The sequence below is a fragment of the Motacilla alba genome, chromosome 2, assembly GCF_015832195.1.
Source record: "Motacilla alba alba isolate MOTALB_02 chromosome 2, Motacilla_alba_V1.0_pri, whole genome shotgun sequence".
NCBI classification, from domain to species: domain Eukaryota; kingdom Metazoa; phylum Chordata; class Aves; order Passeriformes; family Motacillidae; genus Motacilla; species Motacilla alba.
In genome coordinates this window covers 120703035-120719604 of record NC_052017.1, presented here as the reverse complement: position 1 = coordinate 120719604, position 16570 = coordinate 120703035, and positions in this window count along the sequence as shown.

Sequence of the window (16570 nt, the reverse complement as noted above, 5' to 3'; positions counted from 1 at the left end):
GGAATGAATGACAACTGCTTCCTATAGCAGAAAAAATGGGTGTATGAGGCTGAATATCTTCAGGCCCAGAAATATGTGCTGACACTGAATTCTGCAGCAAAAAGATCAGTAAGCAGAGAGGCAGACAAATATGTAGATCTGCTCATTTTCTTCTCCTACAGGTGAGGAAACCAGGGACCTTTGTGCTGAAAGGAACAGAGTAACGCTTAATGGTACAAAAGTGGTGCAAGAGAAGAAAAATGTGAAATGAGAATGCCAAAAATCCCCTTTAACAGGAGCTGGTTTTAGGGGAAGGAAGCAAGCCAACTGCCTGGGAATGTGAGATTTCTTAAAGATAAAATTAAGCAGCAATACATGTTGTCCAACATACATGTAGAAGGAAACAGAAGCCATGCCATGTCCTCTTCCCTTGGGGGAAGGTTGGTATACATTGCAGTCTTTGTCTTCATTTTTACCCTTAGATGTTTTCTCACTCTTAGAAGAGGTATAAAGAGTAGAAGTTAGAACTCTTCTCCCACTGAAGGGAGGACCAGCCTAACACAATATAACTTTTTTCTTTTGTTCAGTAGCAGTCATGTGCTTCATGCAACCAACTTGTCTTGTACCTTCACTGCATTTGGAAAAAGTGTTGTGTGTTTGAACTACTCTGCTGCACTTTTCTTCAGTACAGCTTGGCTTCTATGATTCTTTTTTAAAAAAAAAAAAAAAAAAAAGTATAAAATAAATCTTCTCTCCCTGACTGGCTATTAGAGGGCTGAATGTTTTTCAAAAGGAAAAGTTGAAATAACAGTCGTAATGACAGAGTGATATAGAATGTGGGAGAAAGTTTATTTTGGTATGCAAAACTGGGCCATAGAATACAAGTTACAGGGATTAAAAATGATTTTACCAAAAATGGTTTATCTTTGCCAGCAGATAATATAAGTTAGAGGTTTCTTTTAACTGTCACTCCAGTTAAATCTAATGTGCGTGTTTCTATCATCTTTGTGTTTATTCTGCCTGTTACTCTTTCTGCAATTCCTCCTTCTCTCACTTTCTCTGATTTCTGCATTCTCTTGGCTTTCTGCTCTATGCCTGCTTCATTCTCATCCTGCTTTACTGATCAGATCCTGCAGTCATATCCCTACTTCTTACTTCTCCTTACTTGTATTGATCTACCAGATTCCTTTTTATGCAAAATCTATCAGCAATTTCATCTATGTACAAACAGCTCCCAAACCATTTTTTTAAAATTTATTCCTCAAATTCTAATCCCTATATCCAGTCAGATTTATATCTTTTATTTTGCCTTTAAAATCACTTTCTGGTTCAGGGACTAGGTGAGAGAAATCACAGAAAAAAATCAGTAGAATCTTAATTTCCCTTCTTTAGAATATATAGAGTCCAGGTGCACAGTTCAGATGTATGCAGATCTTAAGATTCTGAAATATAAAAGGAAGCTACTTGCCGAAGGAAGTGGCAGGCAAGTTTTTGAAACATATCTGAGCATGCCCAAGTGCAATCTCAGAACTGATACAAAAGTATGAACAATAAGATTCCTTCTACTAAGTGAGCTAGTTTCTCTTCTCAAAAGATGCTCAACTCAAAAAGACATTTTCATCTTGATGAAGGAGCAGGAAACCAGTTACAAAAAAATCTAATCTGAAGGTTGTTTGGTAGAGCTTTGTCTGTTTAAGTTTCAGTGGGCCATGTCAAGAATGAGACCAGCCAGATGCTAGGAACTGTCATCTCTTACCTCTTTATCTATATGTCATTTATCCAACTGTATTTCATCAAGGGTTTTTTTCTGTTGCTTTCTTAATGAACATGCTTCTTTGCAAACTATTTCATCTGCTAATACTGCCATGATGCCATCCACTGTACCTACAGTCAGCTTACTTCCTAATTCAAAGTGAAATGACTGATACAAAATTGATTTTTTAAGCCAAACAAATTTACCATCCCATGGTTATGACCAGAAGGGAGACCAAGAGCATAAGACAGAGAATTGGGTTTGGATGCCATCTCTTCTATCACGTCTTTGTCTCACACATTTTAGTAGAGAGCAACTGTTTCTTTCTTCATTAACCCTCAACATAATAGTTTCCTCAGGATATAGGCTCCCTGACTTTTTGTACAATATATTTTTCAAAAACTTTGATTCTGCCTAATAATTAATTCTGTTGCCAGTGGTTAGCTTTGCTGTTGGAGATAAACTGGCAAATTTTTCATCTTCTTCACATTGTCAGATGTGCTGGTTTAATACCAACAGGAAATTAAACCCCAAATCATCCACTCCCCTTCCCCCACATCTTCTGAAAAAGGAGGGACAAAAAGGAGTGACTATAGGTTGAGATGAGTATTTACTTACTATAAGCACAAAGCAATGGAATAAGAGCAGAGAAGAACAGTCAGAGTGTTAGAGACTGTGGAAAATGTACTTTGTGACTGCACAGTTGCAAGATGGTACCCTTGCTCTGGATACCCTCAGATATCATTAGTGTTTTGTTAGTGAAATTTTGGCCTTCTCCCTGTATGTTCTATCTTCTTATCAGCTTTCACAGACCACAGCCATGGTGGCATGACATGACAAGAAAGGGAAAAATCTGCAGTGCTGCTCCCACCACACACACTGTTGGGCAAAGCTGAACCAACTTCTACTGGAGTCACTGGCAAACTTTACTAGCTGGGATAGAGCCAAATCAGATACACTGAGCGGAGCTTAATTGAAAGCCATTTAATTTAAAGGATGGGATAAAACAAGAAAGAACACCTCTGGTTATTAAAGCATCAGCACAAACAAAAGAAAACTCAGCTGGTGCCATAAATCAAATGGCAAATAAGGAAAATTGGTGTTTTAACTGTAGGAAAACTAAAATCATCCTGTTGCAATAGTAGCAAACTGATAGCACTTGCCCACAGATTTTCTGATGGCACATTCTTTTTAATATAAACTCTCTTCATGTATCTGCAGCTTGCATAAACCTAAGTGTCAAGGGTAGGAATGGAACAAGCCTCAGTGTTTTCACCATATAGCTTATGGGTAGGTAGAGACAGACAGAACTATTTTTCTTTGGGTTTATCAGACCATGCTTTCATTTGGCATCGTTTACAGACATGGTTCCCAAAGCTTGCAGAGCACTCACTGGTGGTCCATGAAGAATTAGCTCATTACACAGTGCACATTTTGCTACCTTTCTTTTCCTTTCTTCTCCTTTCTAAAAAGACAGCTAAACCTGGATTCAGTACTTTGCTAGCGCTCCTTCTCAGGGCAAGAAAATGCTGTACTACTTGCTGGAATGTTACAGGTTTCTGAATGCATTGGTTTAAAAAAGTTTATCAATTCTTCTACTGTCATCTCCTGAAAGCTAACAGCTGGCCCTCCTTAGCTATCTGGCAAGCACCTGGTGCACAGCAATACAAAATTATAATAATTGTGTTCTTTTTTTAAAACATGACAAGGAGGCTATATAAAAACAAATCACAGTAATGTACAATTATTCCAGCCTTAGTTTGTGCACAGTCAGCATGCTGAGATATTCCAAGCCAAGAGGATTTTTTCCTTGCTTTTAAAGAAAGATTTATTCATAAGGGTGAAGAGGGCAAATTCCCAACATTTCAGCCCTCAGCTGGCTTTTGTCAAGGGTTTCTTATGCACACACATGGTAAAGCTTGGCTAAGGTGCAGGGGAAAAAAGTTATGAAGTAAATTCTATGGATTAATATATACTCTTTGTAGTAATGTTATAGTTTGCCAAACTTTTCATGGATGAGGAATGTGAAAGCTTAGGAATATATGCAGATCCAAATATAATTTTACATGCACAGATAAATAGCATAGTCTTTGTTTTTCTATCATGACTTTACCATTGTATTATCTTACTTTGCCATTAATCCCACTACATAAAGTCAGTAACCCTTTCAACCACACAGCTGGAATAAAAGTAGCAAAATCTGGCCTTCTGTGACCCGAGCACTACAGAGCTCACACCCCTCACATCCTATGAATCTTACCCCACCCTATCTGTAGGGTAAGATCCATGCTTATCAGATGAGGTTCTTTGTCTCTTTAAATTTAGAAAACATCTCAGAGAGTGCACTCGTGATGTTTAAAAATCATTCGGATAAATTTCTACTTCCTTTTTTGAATTTTTTCTGCATGAATAATACACGCTGCAGAGCTGGCTTCTACCTAGCAATTCTGAGGACTTGCTCAGCCTATGCAAGGTTTAGAGATTAAATGATACCCCTACCCTAGGGTAAGATGTACACTATTCCATAGCAGGTGGTGGATTCTAGTCTGCGTTCCTTGAAATGATTCATTTCACATTCTGTCTTTAAAAATAAATGCATAATGTTAGACATTTTGCATTGTGTAGTGTTACATATTTTGCATGCCAAAATCACTGTCCACAGCAGCCACAGTCCTGAGAGCAGGAACTGAGATTTGTAACTCTTCCAGTTAGGTATCCAAACCACCACTTTTGTTTTCCCTTGGGCCTCTTACATGACTCTTCTACACCTGGCTGTACAGTTGTAGATCCTTGCCAATGATTTTTGACAATGCTCTTCTGCACTTACAGAAAGCTTTATTTGGGAGTCTACAGAAAGTGTGATAAAGGGCTTGAATCCCCTCTGGACAAGGATGAAAGTAACTCTGAGGCTCCTACTCCTTGTAAGGGTTATCAAAAAAAAAATAGCCAGTATGTAAAAAACATAAACATTTACATAAGCAGCACTTTCTGCCAAAACTTCAGCCTCTTCTCTTCTTCCCGGACAGCAAAAGGAACAAACTCCATGCTCTGTACCTCTTCTGAGCCCTCTGTTTCTTCGTCTTTTAGGAAGAAGTCTCTAGCCCTCAATACTTGGGATGTCAAAATTCGGTTTTCCTTTTACCATTGAAAACAGGTGAACATGCTCTGCTTCTATGCAATCTCATCTATATAAAGACATTGTCAGTAGAAAGAAAGAATTACCAGCCACTTTCTTAGATGTAGATACTTGTATTCTTTGCAAGTAGCTCTTTAAATAAAAAAGTTACTCTCTGGAATTTTGCCTTTTTTTTATCCAGCTGTTATACCATATGGTTCCTGGACTAGTCTTTCAGTACCTTACACTCTTAGTGAGGAAGTATGAAATTTTTATTAATATAATGGTGAGACATTTTGAATAAATATATATAAACAGCACTCTGAAGTACTAGTTAAAACTAATTTAATACATATTGTCTTGAAAGCACATAATTCATATGAAAATGGAGAGAAAGACAGGTACTGCAGTTTTAATAACCAGTATTTTCTGATTGGCAGGCTACAAAGACTGTTTTAACATTGAAAAGGACATACGACAATACTAATAAAATAGACAAAAATATTTTAAAATCATAGTTAAAATGTAATTGGAGAAAATTTGTTTAACAAATACAATTGTAGGAATTTAGAGTAGAAACTAATGTCTAATGTCACTGGGTTCACAGTAAATAAATAGCATTGTTTAGCTTAAGAAAATAAGGGCACTTAAAGAAAAAGGTAATTTTTTACCCAAATCAGATATTTTACTTATATTATCTTTTTCAGTTTAATGACTTTTATTGGTTCTATTTCTTCTGTAAATGCAGCTGTCAGAAATAAAAGTATTTACACTTAAAGTGAGTTCCACAGTATGGCACAAAACCAGCATATGCTAAAGTAGAAATTTTCAAAGACTCGGAGTTAAAATTATCTTTTCCATTTGCATAGCTTCATTCAGCTGGGATTTTACTCCTTCTGATGAATTTTCTCCTTTTTCTAACCCTGCCCTCTCTGTTATATGCTCATGCACCTTTTGGAGAAGAGGAAAAGCTTGTAGGTATTTCTAAAGTTCCTTCATTTGCTGAGGGAAAGCAATACTTCTTAAAATGGTTTGTGCTGGTTTTAGTTGGGATAGAGTTAGTTTCTTTGCAGTAGCTGGTATGGGGCTATGTTTTGGATTTGTGCTGGAAACAGAGCTGATAATATATAGTTGTTTTTATTATTGATCAGCATCAAGGCCTTCTCTGCTTCTCACCCCAGCAAGCCGCTGGGGGTGCACAAGGGAACACAGCTGGTACAGCTGACCACAACTGACCAAAGGGATGTTCTATAGTGCTTGGTGTAATGCTGAGCATTTATAACGGGGAGAAGAAGGAGGAAGGGCAGGTGTTGGGAGTGAGGGTGTTTGTCTTCACAAGTCACTGTAATGTAAAATGGAGCGCTGCTTTCCTGGATGGTTGTGGAGTCTCCCTCACCGGAGATGTTCAAGAACCATCTGGACACAATCCTGCGCCATGTGCTCTAGGATGATTGTGCTAGGGCAGGGAGGTCAGACCAGATGACCTAGTGTGGTCCACCTTGCCTATCCTGTGACTCTTGACTTCAAAAGATTGATGTTCGAGTCCATAGCTATATATCTGTATAGCAGTACTTGCGCCTAAATGGCATTATTTCAGAGGAGAGTTCCTTAGAAGGTATCACTACATGGACCTCTGTGAAAAAGCTATTAGCATCCATGGATACTAGGACACTGCCTTAGGAGAAGAAAAAGATTTTTAAAAAATCAGAAAATATGATCTTCTGCAAGAAGCAGGGAGAAAGTTATGCAATAAAATCAGCAAGGTTCAAAAAAATCAGCATCCACAGAGCATGAGTAACAAGGTGTAAAGATGACACAAAAGACAGATGATGTTTGAGGGTGAATTGGTAACCCAGTCATGAGAGTGGGGAATTATCTGGCTCAAAAGATGTATGGGCCACCATAAACTTCTGGAAAAAACCTGAGGAAGAGATAAAAGATAAAAAAGAAAGATAAAAGCATAAAGATAAAAAAGAAATTAAAATACCTTTTATGGAGGGATAAAAAGCTAAAAAGAGCCAACTAAGTTGAAAACTTATGCATGTATCAACTACTGCAGACCATAGTTAAAACATTTTCTTGTCATGGACTAAATGGATAGGAACAGAAGGAAAGTTAAAGATTTATCTTCCTTTTTTCCTGAAACATTCCTCACTTTTTTTTTTCAGAAGACCTACAAATATTAGAAGATGAGTGAATATTCAGGTTGAGTTTATTCCCATGAAAGAGTAGAGGAATTACATGCCTGGGTGACTAAATGATAGCAATTATAGAAACTTCAATAAAAGCTGAGTAAACAGCATTTTTTTTTCATTAGAATTATGTCACTTCATTTGTTTTATGAAGAAAGTTCATGCTTTAGAAAGAAAAGAACTTAAGCAGGTAAGGAATTTGACAGTTTCAAGAGGGGAGGATCTTTCATTGCTGTGCATTCTCCAGTCTGGCTGTTCCTGCAATAAAACAGATGCTTCCCACCCATGAATCCATGGAATTACATTTAGACCTTTAGCTGGAGCTTTGTCATACAAATAAGGCTACTTCAGTGTGATGGTTTTTTTTCATTATATGGCTTATGGAAGGCAGTGAAACAGACTCTGGAGATGGAAATGCCACAATGTCATCATGAAGTCCAGCTCTGGGGTCCATGTAGACTTGTTTAGCAAGAAAATAGAAGTATTGTAGGGCTGCCAAAGACATCTTCTGTTCCTGAGTCACCCTTGGAGGATTCCTTGCCCTCAGCTCACTGATTTATACTGTTCCCAGGTGTAGGATTCACATTCCCTGAAGCTGAGAGAAGCAGTGAGAGAAGCAGAGAAAAGAATGATCAAAACAATTCTTATCTCATTTGCTGTGCCTGTGTTTGTGCCAAAGTAGAATACAATTTGGAGATTTTTAACCCAGAGTGATGGTATTTTGGTTCCTTGGCCTTTCAGGGCCAAGCATGTGTGTGTGTGTCGGGACTGACGGCTGACAGTCACGAGACTCTGCAGTTGAGTGCAGTTGGATGCTTGTGCATATTCAGTGTAATCTAGTGTAATATAGTATAGAATAATATAGTATAATGAAGTAATTAATTAGCCTTCTGATAAGAGGGAGTCCTCCTCCTCATTTCCCCTGGATGTCCGGCAAAATATCACCCATACCCAAGCATTAGATTTTGGAATATAGCTCCAGGTGACTACACTGGGGTTAGAATAATGGATAAAACAGATACACTCAAAGCACACTTAAAACTAGTGTGCTTATTTTGCTTTTGGACATACCCAAAATAATCAAACAGATATGTAGAAGAGGAATATTTTCCACTACCTGTGAGGGGAAAAATCCTTCAGGAGATGGCTAATGACAAACATTTTTCCATGTCTGATATATCAGCAGGATTCTGGCATTGCCCATAGGAAAAAACCCCACATGTCTGTGCACATTCAACACACCCATAGGAAGACATTGTTTTTTTGCAGACTGCCATTGCAGTTATGTTTGGCACATATGCTTTTCATTGGAAAATAGAAAATGTTGGTGGTATACAGCACACTAAACAGTACACTTTTTACTGGGAGGAGAATGAGATGAGAATGACTACAAGATCATACAGCTATGGGAAAAGCTGGAGATTTTGGATAAAGCTAAACAAGTAAAAAACTACTTCTGTGTAAAGAAAATAGCAAACATGGGGAGAAGTTTACATGGCAAGATCTGCAGGTAGATCCCAGTAAGTATGAAGAATTTATCAACACATCTGATCCTGTAAACAAGGAGGTAATACATAGACTCTTTGAAGAATGACGCAGAAAAAAGGGGACAAAATAAAACCCAGCTTAAAGCAGCCAGCCAAGGGTCCTACAGTGCCTAAACAGACATAACGTTATTAAAATTTTACAGAACATGGAATGTTACTTAAATAATGCAGATTATTTATTCACCCTCTACATGTATACTAGCACATGCTTCTCTGTGTTCTGTTCTATGTTCAACAGTATGATCAAGTATAGACTCAGCTGCCATGACTGCTGATGAAAGTGAATTTCAATACGTTTACTTAAAGAGGAGACTTTGGAGGTTACCTGGGTGAAAAAAATCTCCCATCATTATTCAAGGTCCTTGTTGTCTGAAAATACCATCATCTCAGCATTGCCAATGTCTACAAAATGCTGTAAAACAGCAAGGCTGTAGCTGCAGATGTATGGACTGCAAATTTGCCAAAACCTCAGAGAGTTTTGGGCTTACAGACATATATTCAAACTTTTTTGACAAAAAAAGTGCAGTGGAGCAAGTCCAGTGCTAGATTTCACGGACAAAATCAAATAAACCTGTCCTGCCTCATATGAAAAGAGTATTCAAAATGATGGAGTTAGAGCTCAGGATGAAATCCCACAGAAAATAAAAAAAGCCATAATGACTGCCAAGTTGAGAAAACACACTCTTAATTGCTATTATCTGTTAAGAACTCTTTATGTTGTTTTTCATTACATGTTTTCATGACGTTTCTGTAAAGGCCTGTCATATGTGTAAGGAATGCAGCTACTACAATGGTCCCCCAGTGAAACACTAAGCAATATGTTAAAGACCCAGGAAAAACTCATCTGGATGAATAAACAATTTTCAGGTTGTTGTTACTAATACAATAAAACCCCAAAACTAAAAAACCCAAACAGGAAAAAAAAGCACCAAATTAGAATAAATTAACATTTCTGATGTCAAAGACACTGGGGATTTGCAGAATTAGAGATTAAGGCAAAACTTGTTTTAACTGAGATTTTAGGCACTGCATGATTGCACAAAAAGGAAATTGTCTGCCTCTCTCCTAGGTTGTAAATGGCTATGATGACACATTGACTACCTGTAGATACACAGATATATCTGGTTATTACCCTGTGGACACATACTCTGTTGGCATGGTAGACACTTTCTCAAAGAATTAAGGAAAACACATTTTCCTAGTTTACATGAGAGGTTCTCAGCCTGGCCATACCCATTGTGCAATAACATAAAGGCACACCAAACCATGGCACTACAATGAAATGCAGACTTGATGCCTCCTGGCAAGAGTGATGTACATTTTCCTGCTGCAGTCACAGCTTAGAGCACCTCATTACATCTGAACTGTGGATTCCATAACTGCTTTCAAACTCCCACAATCCATCCTCATCTACTTTCCATACTGGTGAAACATACGCATCAGCTTCTCCATATTTTGGTTCCTCTTGGAGAAAAATCAAGGTGTGAAGGCCAGACGGAAACCATGATTATAAAACTGGAAGACTGAGACATGGCACTAAGTAGAAAACTTCAATTATCAGTTCTGTTTCATTCTCAGATCCAGATAAAAGGACAACACAGAGAAAATGAAAAATACTCGAGAAGATTGATGTGTCTTAGTATTGTCTTCCAAAAACTGCAGACCAATTCACAGATCATGACAAAGAAGGGAGAGAGGCAAGATAGAAAGAGAGAAAGAAACAAGTCTGTTGAGAAATAAGAAATTAGGCAAAATCACATTCTTTTTGTCACGGTCCAAACAATACTGGGCTCAGATGAGGGAGAGACTAGCAACAACACTGAATATTGTTGCTCAGATACTGACATTTGACATAATCCCATTACAATTGCCTAGAGACTGCCAACAGCTTGTGCTGTATTTATTCAGTTCATATTATTAACCCCAAATTTCTTTAAACTTCTACATCAGAAATAGGTGTGATGAAAATCATAAAATGTCATTACACAAAAAAATAGTATACTAGGGAAAATGCATGGTGGCATTCAGAAAGAATCTGATCTTCCTTCTATCCTTTCCTGTACTCTATAAGATTGTGTCCTTCTGGCAGAATGTCTAAATGATACATAAAGTAACTTAGTGTCATGCTGAATTTTAAGAAAAGGAGGTTTTTTGTGTCCAGCTTGTGGTGGATGAAGCAAAGAGAACCAAGGATTTACACACTGAGTTTGAATAGCTTTTGTGATGCTAAGTCTAAGCATTTTAAAAATGCCTTTTCTTTCTCCCTCTGTTCTCCCCTGTCCTCATGACATAGGGTCCTTCTTATTCAAAATTTTTTGGGTTTTGCTTTCAAATGTAGCTTTTACAGCTTTGATACAACATTGGGAAGAAGAATATTCATTCAGGAAAAAAGAACTACTCTTTTTCTGACTGTTGCATGGTTCATTCCATGGAAAAAAAAACTTGGCCAATTTACTATCATTCCTCTATGATTTTCTGTGGATATCTCCTGTGGTCACAGTTCAGATTTTTCTTCTTGGCCAGAGGCACATAAGAAAACATACCCTAATTCTGGTGAAGAGTTCCATCTCTCAACACCAAAAGACAGGCTCCTATCCATATGGGTGGATACATCAAGACAGATTTCAATTTACATAATGGAGCACCAGTGTAAAGCACATGCACTTGTACAAAATATATTAAAACTTAATTAAAATTTAGTTTAGATCTGTCCTTTACTGACTCCTTGAAAACTTGTCTTCTTCAGGGCACAAATGGAAAAAGGAAACAACAGAAGATGTCTCAAAAGAACATAAATTGTAAATATTGATAATTTTACTTATTTATTTAAATGCATAGATGTTACAAAATAGATCAAAATGATGTACAGTTTCATAGCATTAGAAGTTGAAACAGGGATACAAATTTATATCTCAGGTATAACATATATAGCATCATATGACAACATGAAAGAAATGATACATTGGTAAGTTCACTGCAATACGTGTTAGACAACATGGTTTCTTCTCCAAAAAACTAGATACAGCCCCACCACACAATTATAAAAAAAAATCTGAACAAGAAAAATGAAAATATATAATGAGAGGGGGGAAAAGAGCATTTCAGTCTACAAACACTGAACAATTTTTTTACATAGGTTCAGATTGAAAAGCATAGAAATATATTATTTTCCAATCCCCAGCATCTTTAAGCCTCAGAAAAATATCTCCTTGTTGCATATGGAAAAAAGCATCTGTAGATGGTTGGCTTCTTAAATGAACCCTGCCTTTGAGCACCATTTCAATTACATTAGAGCGCCCTACATGAAACAAAGCTGTTTAACTCCTAAGAGCTATTGATTCCAATATTACCATTCACTCTCAAGGAAGAATTTTATTACTTTAAACGTCACATCCAAGATACTTCCTGACTTACAGAATGGTCAGTTGAAGCTGTAGTGAGTTAGCAGCATGATGAACAGCCAGTGATTTGAATGACAGTTGCTGTTGTGAGCTAAACATATAACCTGAGAGATATTCCCTCTCTTTCCTGCTGGCCAAAATAAGCTTAAGTACAATCTATATGCACTTTCATTATAAAAGTGCATGTAAATTTTAAAGAATTTATTAAAGGATTTTAAAGAATTTGCAATCTTATTACCCAACGATAACATGCCAAAATCTTCTTCCACTTTGAATTTTGTCTTTTGGCAGAAGGAGATAATGAATCACAACCTTTTCAGTCTGGATTTCTCACAGATCACACTCATGGGAACTCAACAGAATGTGGATAATAATCAAAGCTTTCCATCTGTTCCACTGATTTGTGTGAATTTAGAAATGCATTGCCTTCTAATTATTTTCTAACAGAAAATAACTCTAACATGAGGGTCAGTTGGAAAATGAAGGCTAAACAGAAATAAAGTATTGAAATTACCAATAGTAACCAATTTCATTCATAATTTCTTGAATCAACCAGAGAGGCTGTTGCCCGTCCATTGAAATTAATCAGAGGGGAAATTGCTATTTTTTATTATTTTTTCAACTATTTTCTATGGAAAGAAAGCAGTTGGAGAAGGTTATTGCTATTTCAGTCTTCTACTGATAGAATTTCAACATTCTTCTTGCAAATTTAAACAAGGTTTGTGCACTTTGAGACCACCAGACCAATTATGTATGATCTGAGACCTGGAGCATACAAATTTTCAATTCTGCAGTTTTAAAAAGCACCACAAAATTTTTGTGCTTGGATTCCAAGATCATCTCATTCTAGAACAGGAAAGCAAGAGCTTTGTCTCGAAAACTTAGCAATAATGGGCAGATTTCAACAGTAATTCAGGCTTTTAAAATTTTACTAGGGATCATCATAGTTTAGCATCTGAGTAATGAGGCTTCCCACACACTGGTTTTTAAGAACTACATATAACTTAACACTTCTAAAAATTCTTCTGACATCTGAATAACTCTGTTTTACCTCATACTCATAAAACTCTGTGTGTTAGGCAGTCATCAGCGAATAAAATTGTAATTGAATTCTGTACTTACAGATCATTTAGAACTAAGAAATGGAGGAGTTGTGCACTACACCTCTTTTCTCAAAGGAAACAGACAAAATCATGTGTCTCTAAAATCAAGGCTGAAAACTTTAGATTTGCATTTGTTTCCAAAAAATCCTAGAACCTCTTGGATTCCTATGTAATGAGTAGAGGCATTCTCAACCACAAGAGGGCCTCCATGCTTGCAACCCGATCCTCAGGGAGATGTATAAACATATGTTTCTATCACCTATCATACACTGTCCACCTACCTACAGATACAGATATGGATATAGACACAGATATATTTCTTTCCATGCAGCCACAGTACTTTTACTCTGGGAGGTTTCCTCTTTCCAAGCCCCATGGTATATCCTAGTATTAATAGGGGATGGCGTATGAAGTCTAATTTTGCTGTTCACAAAGCTCTCATGGAGTCCAATTATTCATTCCTGCAGAAGTTATATTCAAACTCCTCTGGTTTTCACTGAGATGTCATCAAACTCACCTCAAAGTCAGAGGGAAAAAAACTGATCTCAAAGAATAGATCCCAAGGAGAAGTGTGCAAGGTCAAGCCCAGATTTTCTGAAGTCATTTATTTTTCAGAGAGATGATCTGGAATCACTAAAACTTGCTCAGCATCAATCTGAAGTCATGACTTTCAGAGGTCTTACTCTCCCCATAATTTGTTCCACAGGCACTTGCCTGTTGTGAGGAGGGGAGGGTACTGTTTGTTTTGGTTTTGAACTGGAATACATTTTCCGCTCTGATGCACATAAAACTCTTATTAGAGCCTGAAACAACCATAAAAAGGAGCTCTGAAAGCAAATCTGACCTAGTGGCAAGTTATATGTTTAGCTGAAAAAGATCTCACAAACACTGGAGTGTATATGGCAATATTTCCACAAAAATAATTTGTAACTTCAGCACCAGAACACAGAGGTTAGCACCAAAAGGTATCAATGGCTACCCATCACCTTAGATGTTTAAATGAGGCAAACAGTCACAAGCAGATATTATTATAAACAGCTGCACTCAATAATTAATTATATCAATTTTGTTATATCACTTTTTACTCCTATGCCTCTCACAGTATTTTGACAAAAAATAATTTTTGCCTTATTTTAGCTTGTGCATACTTTTACAATTTTATATTTAGAACTGAAGTCTGAGCTAATTTGTCTGTCTTTAAAGGCACACCCCTCTGCTGAGAAGAAATTGGTACTTCAAGGCCATCAGAATAGCAACTGGAGGTGGTTTGCTTCAGCATGGCCTTGAACTCATCAAGCTCAGCATGTATTAGAGCTGCCAAAGACATCTGAAGTCTTCTGCATATTTCAGTGCTTTTTTTGTAGCAGCACTTGGTGTCAGGTAGTCAGTCAGGAAGCACTGGCAATCAAAATAGAGCTTTACTGGCATTGTCATTACCTGGCCCAAGAGCAAAAAGATAGTAGAAACTGAGGCAATTCAAATAGGCAATACAGAAAGGCCTTCCATTTTACAGTGAAAATTTCATGTGGCAACCAAATATCTGATGATCTGTAATCCTCTCTGTTAAACGAAAAATATTCAGCTAATGCTTGAGTGCTTGTGGCTGGTTTTATCAGGAGCTGCTCGCATGAAATAGCTTATTTTCAGATCATATTTTGCTGCTGTCAATTACAGTGTGATTACAATAGTTAATCCCTAGCACCATTATGGGATGTTGTGAAAAATACCTGCATACCTGTTTGTTAAAAGCAAAGTTTTCTATATTCACAGAAAACAAAATATTCCACGAAATCAAGGTATTTGTAGCAACTTAAAAAGTAACAGATACGATAACATATATACCCGTGACAATAATTTCAGCTGAATTAAAGAATTATAAATTAATTTACAATGTCTAGTCCTGTTTGGAAAGTGTACCATACAACACACAAGTTGCAAGTTTCAAAGTGCATAGTCATTTGTTACCCCTAGTGTTGTAGGCTTCATGGCTTAACCTGAACTTTTTCTTATGCTCTGCTTCCTATTTGTATTTCAAAAATGAAAATACTGAAAATGGCTGGATGCACTGCTTTAACTGTTCTGTCTTTACTTCTATAGAAGATTTCTTATGCAGAACAAAAATGCATTTTTCACCTGCATCTTTGTCAAAAACTGTGCTGGCTGAGGTGCTGGTCACCCACCAAGTAGTTTTGTCTCACTCATTTACTTCAGTGTGTACACAGATCATGCAAAGAGGTTGTCTTTCACTCCCAAAACAGGACTGGCTTTTACTCCGCCAAAGTATCTGACTGATTGAGTACTGTTCAAGTCCAAACTCCTTTGAAAACAAAAGGAAAAATGTTCATATTATACCTGTTAGAATAAAAGTTAGTAGAATATTACAGAGTTATCCTTTTACAACGTGGACATATATAAAGGCAATATGCCTGTCTAGTTCTTGTCCTGTCAGATACAGAAGTGTCACTAACTAGAAATATCTGAAGAGCCATAGATCAGCTGCTGACATTCTTTGAGAGATCAGAATACAGATAGAGAGGGGCTGCTACATTTCATACCCTATACAGCCTGTCCCAGATTTCTTGCTGGAGAAAAAGAATAATGTGCAGAATTCAAATTCTCATCTTTCTTTTTATATCAACAGCATATTACTTCATATCCTGGTTACAGACCCTCTCAAATACCCTAAAAAGACTGAATTAGTGACATAAAGATACATACATATGTAGCTCTAGTGAAATTATCTTCTGTTGTTCCATTTGCTCTACTCAGTATTGCTTTTCATAAAAGTTCATACATTTCAGAGGTCTAAATGTAGCAGTGCAAGTAGACTAAACACTTACATTTAAAGTGGAGTACATGCTGCCCTGTAACATAAAGCCAAAATTCAAGGCTATTTCAATGACCTAGTAACAGTGGCAGACATTTGATCTCTTCCATTTAATAATCTGTTTTTCAAGAAAAGTACATGTATAATATTTTGGTTTTAATGTCTCTATTAGGCACCCATAAGGCATTCAGGTTTTGGCAGAAAGTTTTTGGCAGATTTTGTTTTTAATAATGCACACAGATATTTTCAGGAAACAGTGCAATATATTTTTAATGGACACTGGCAAATGCTTTAGAAATTTGGAATTTTTGCAACAAATATAGATTTGTTGATGAATATTAAAGATCCCTATGGTCTTTCATTTAGAAATCTTCCTACCTGTTTTTGGGTCTGATCTCTCCTGATTCTCTACTGAATCTCATTCAGAAGGATAACATATATACTGGTAAACCTATAGTGTAAAAACCACTATGGATGTCATGTATTGATGTATACTGCTTTGTAGCAACATATTTCTTCCTGTAAAGAATGAATATACTCCTGCAAAGCACCATTATAGAACTATGACTGTGTTCAGAAATACAGGAAGGTAGAATCAAGGGGTGCTGTTATACCAGTATTTTTACAGCAATGCAGCCTTCTATCTAGATAAG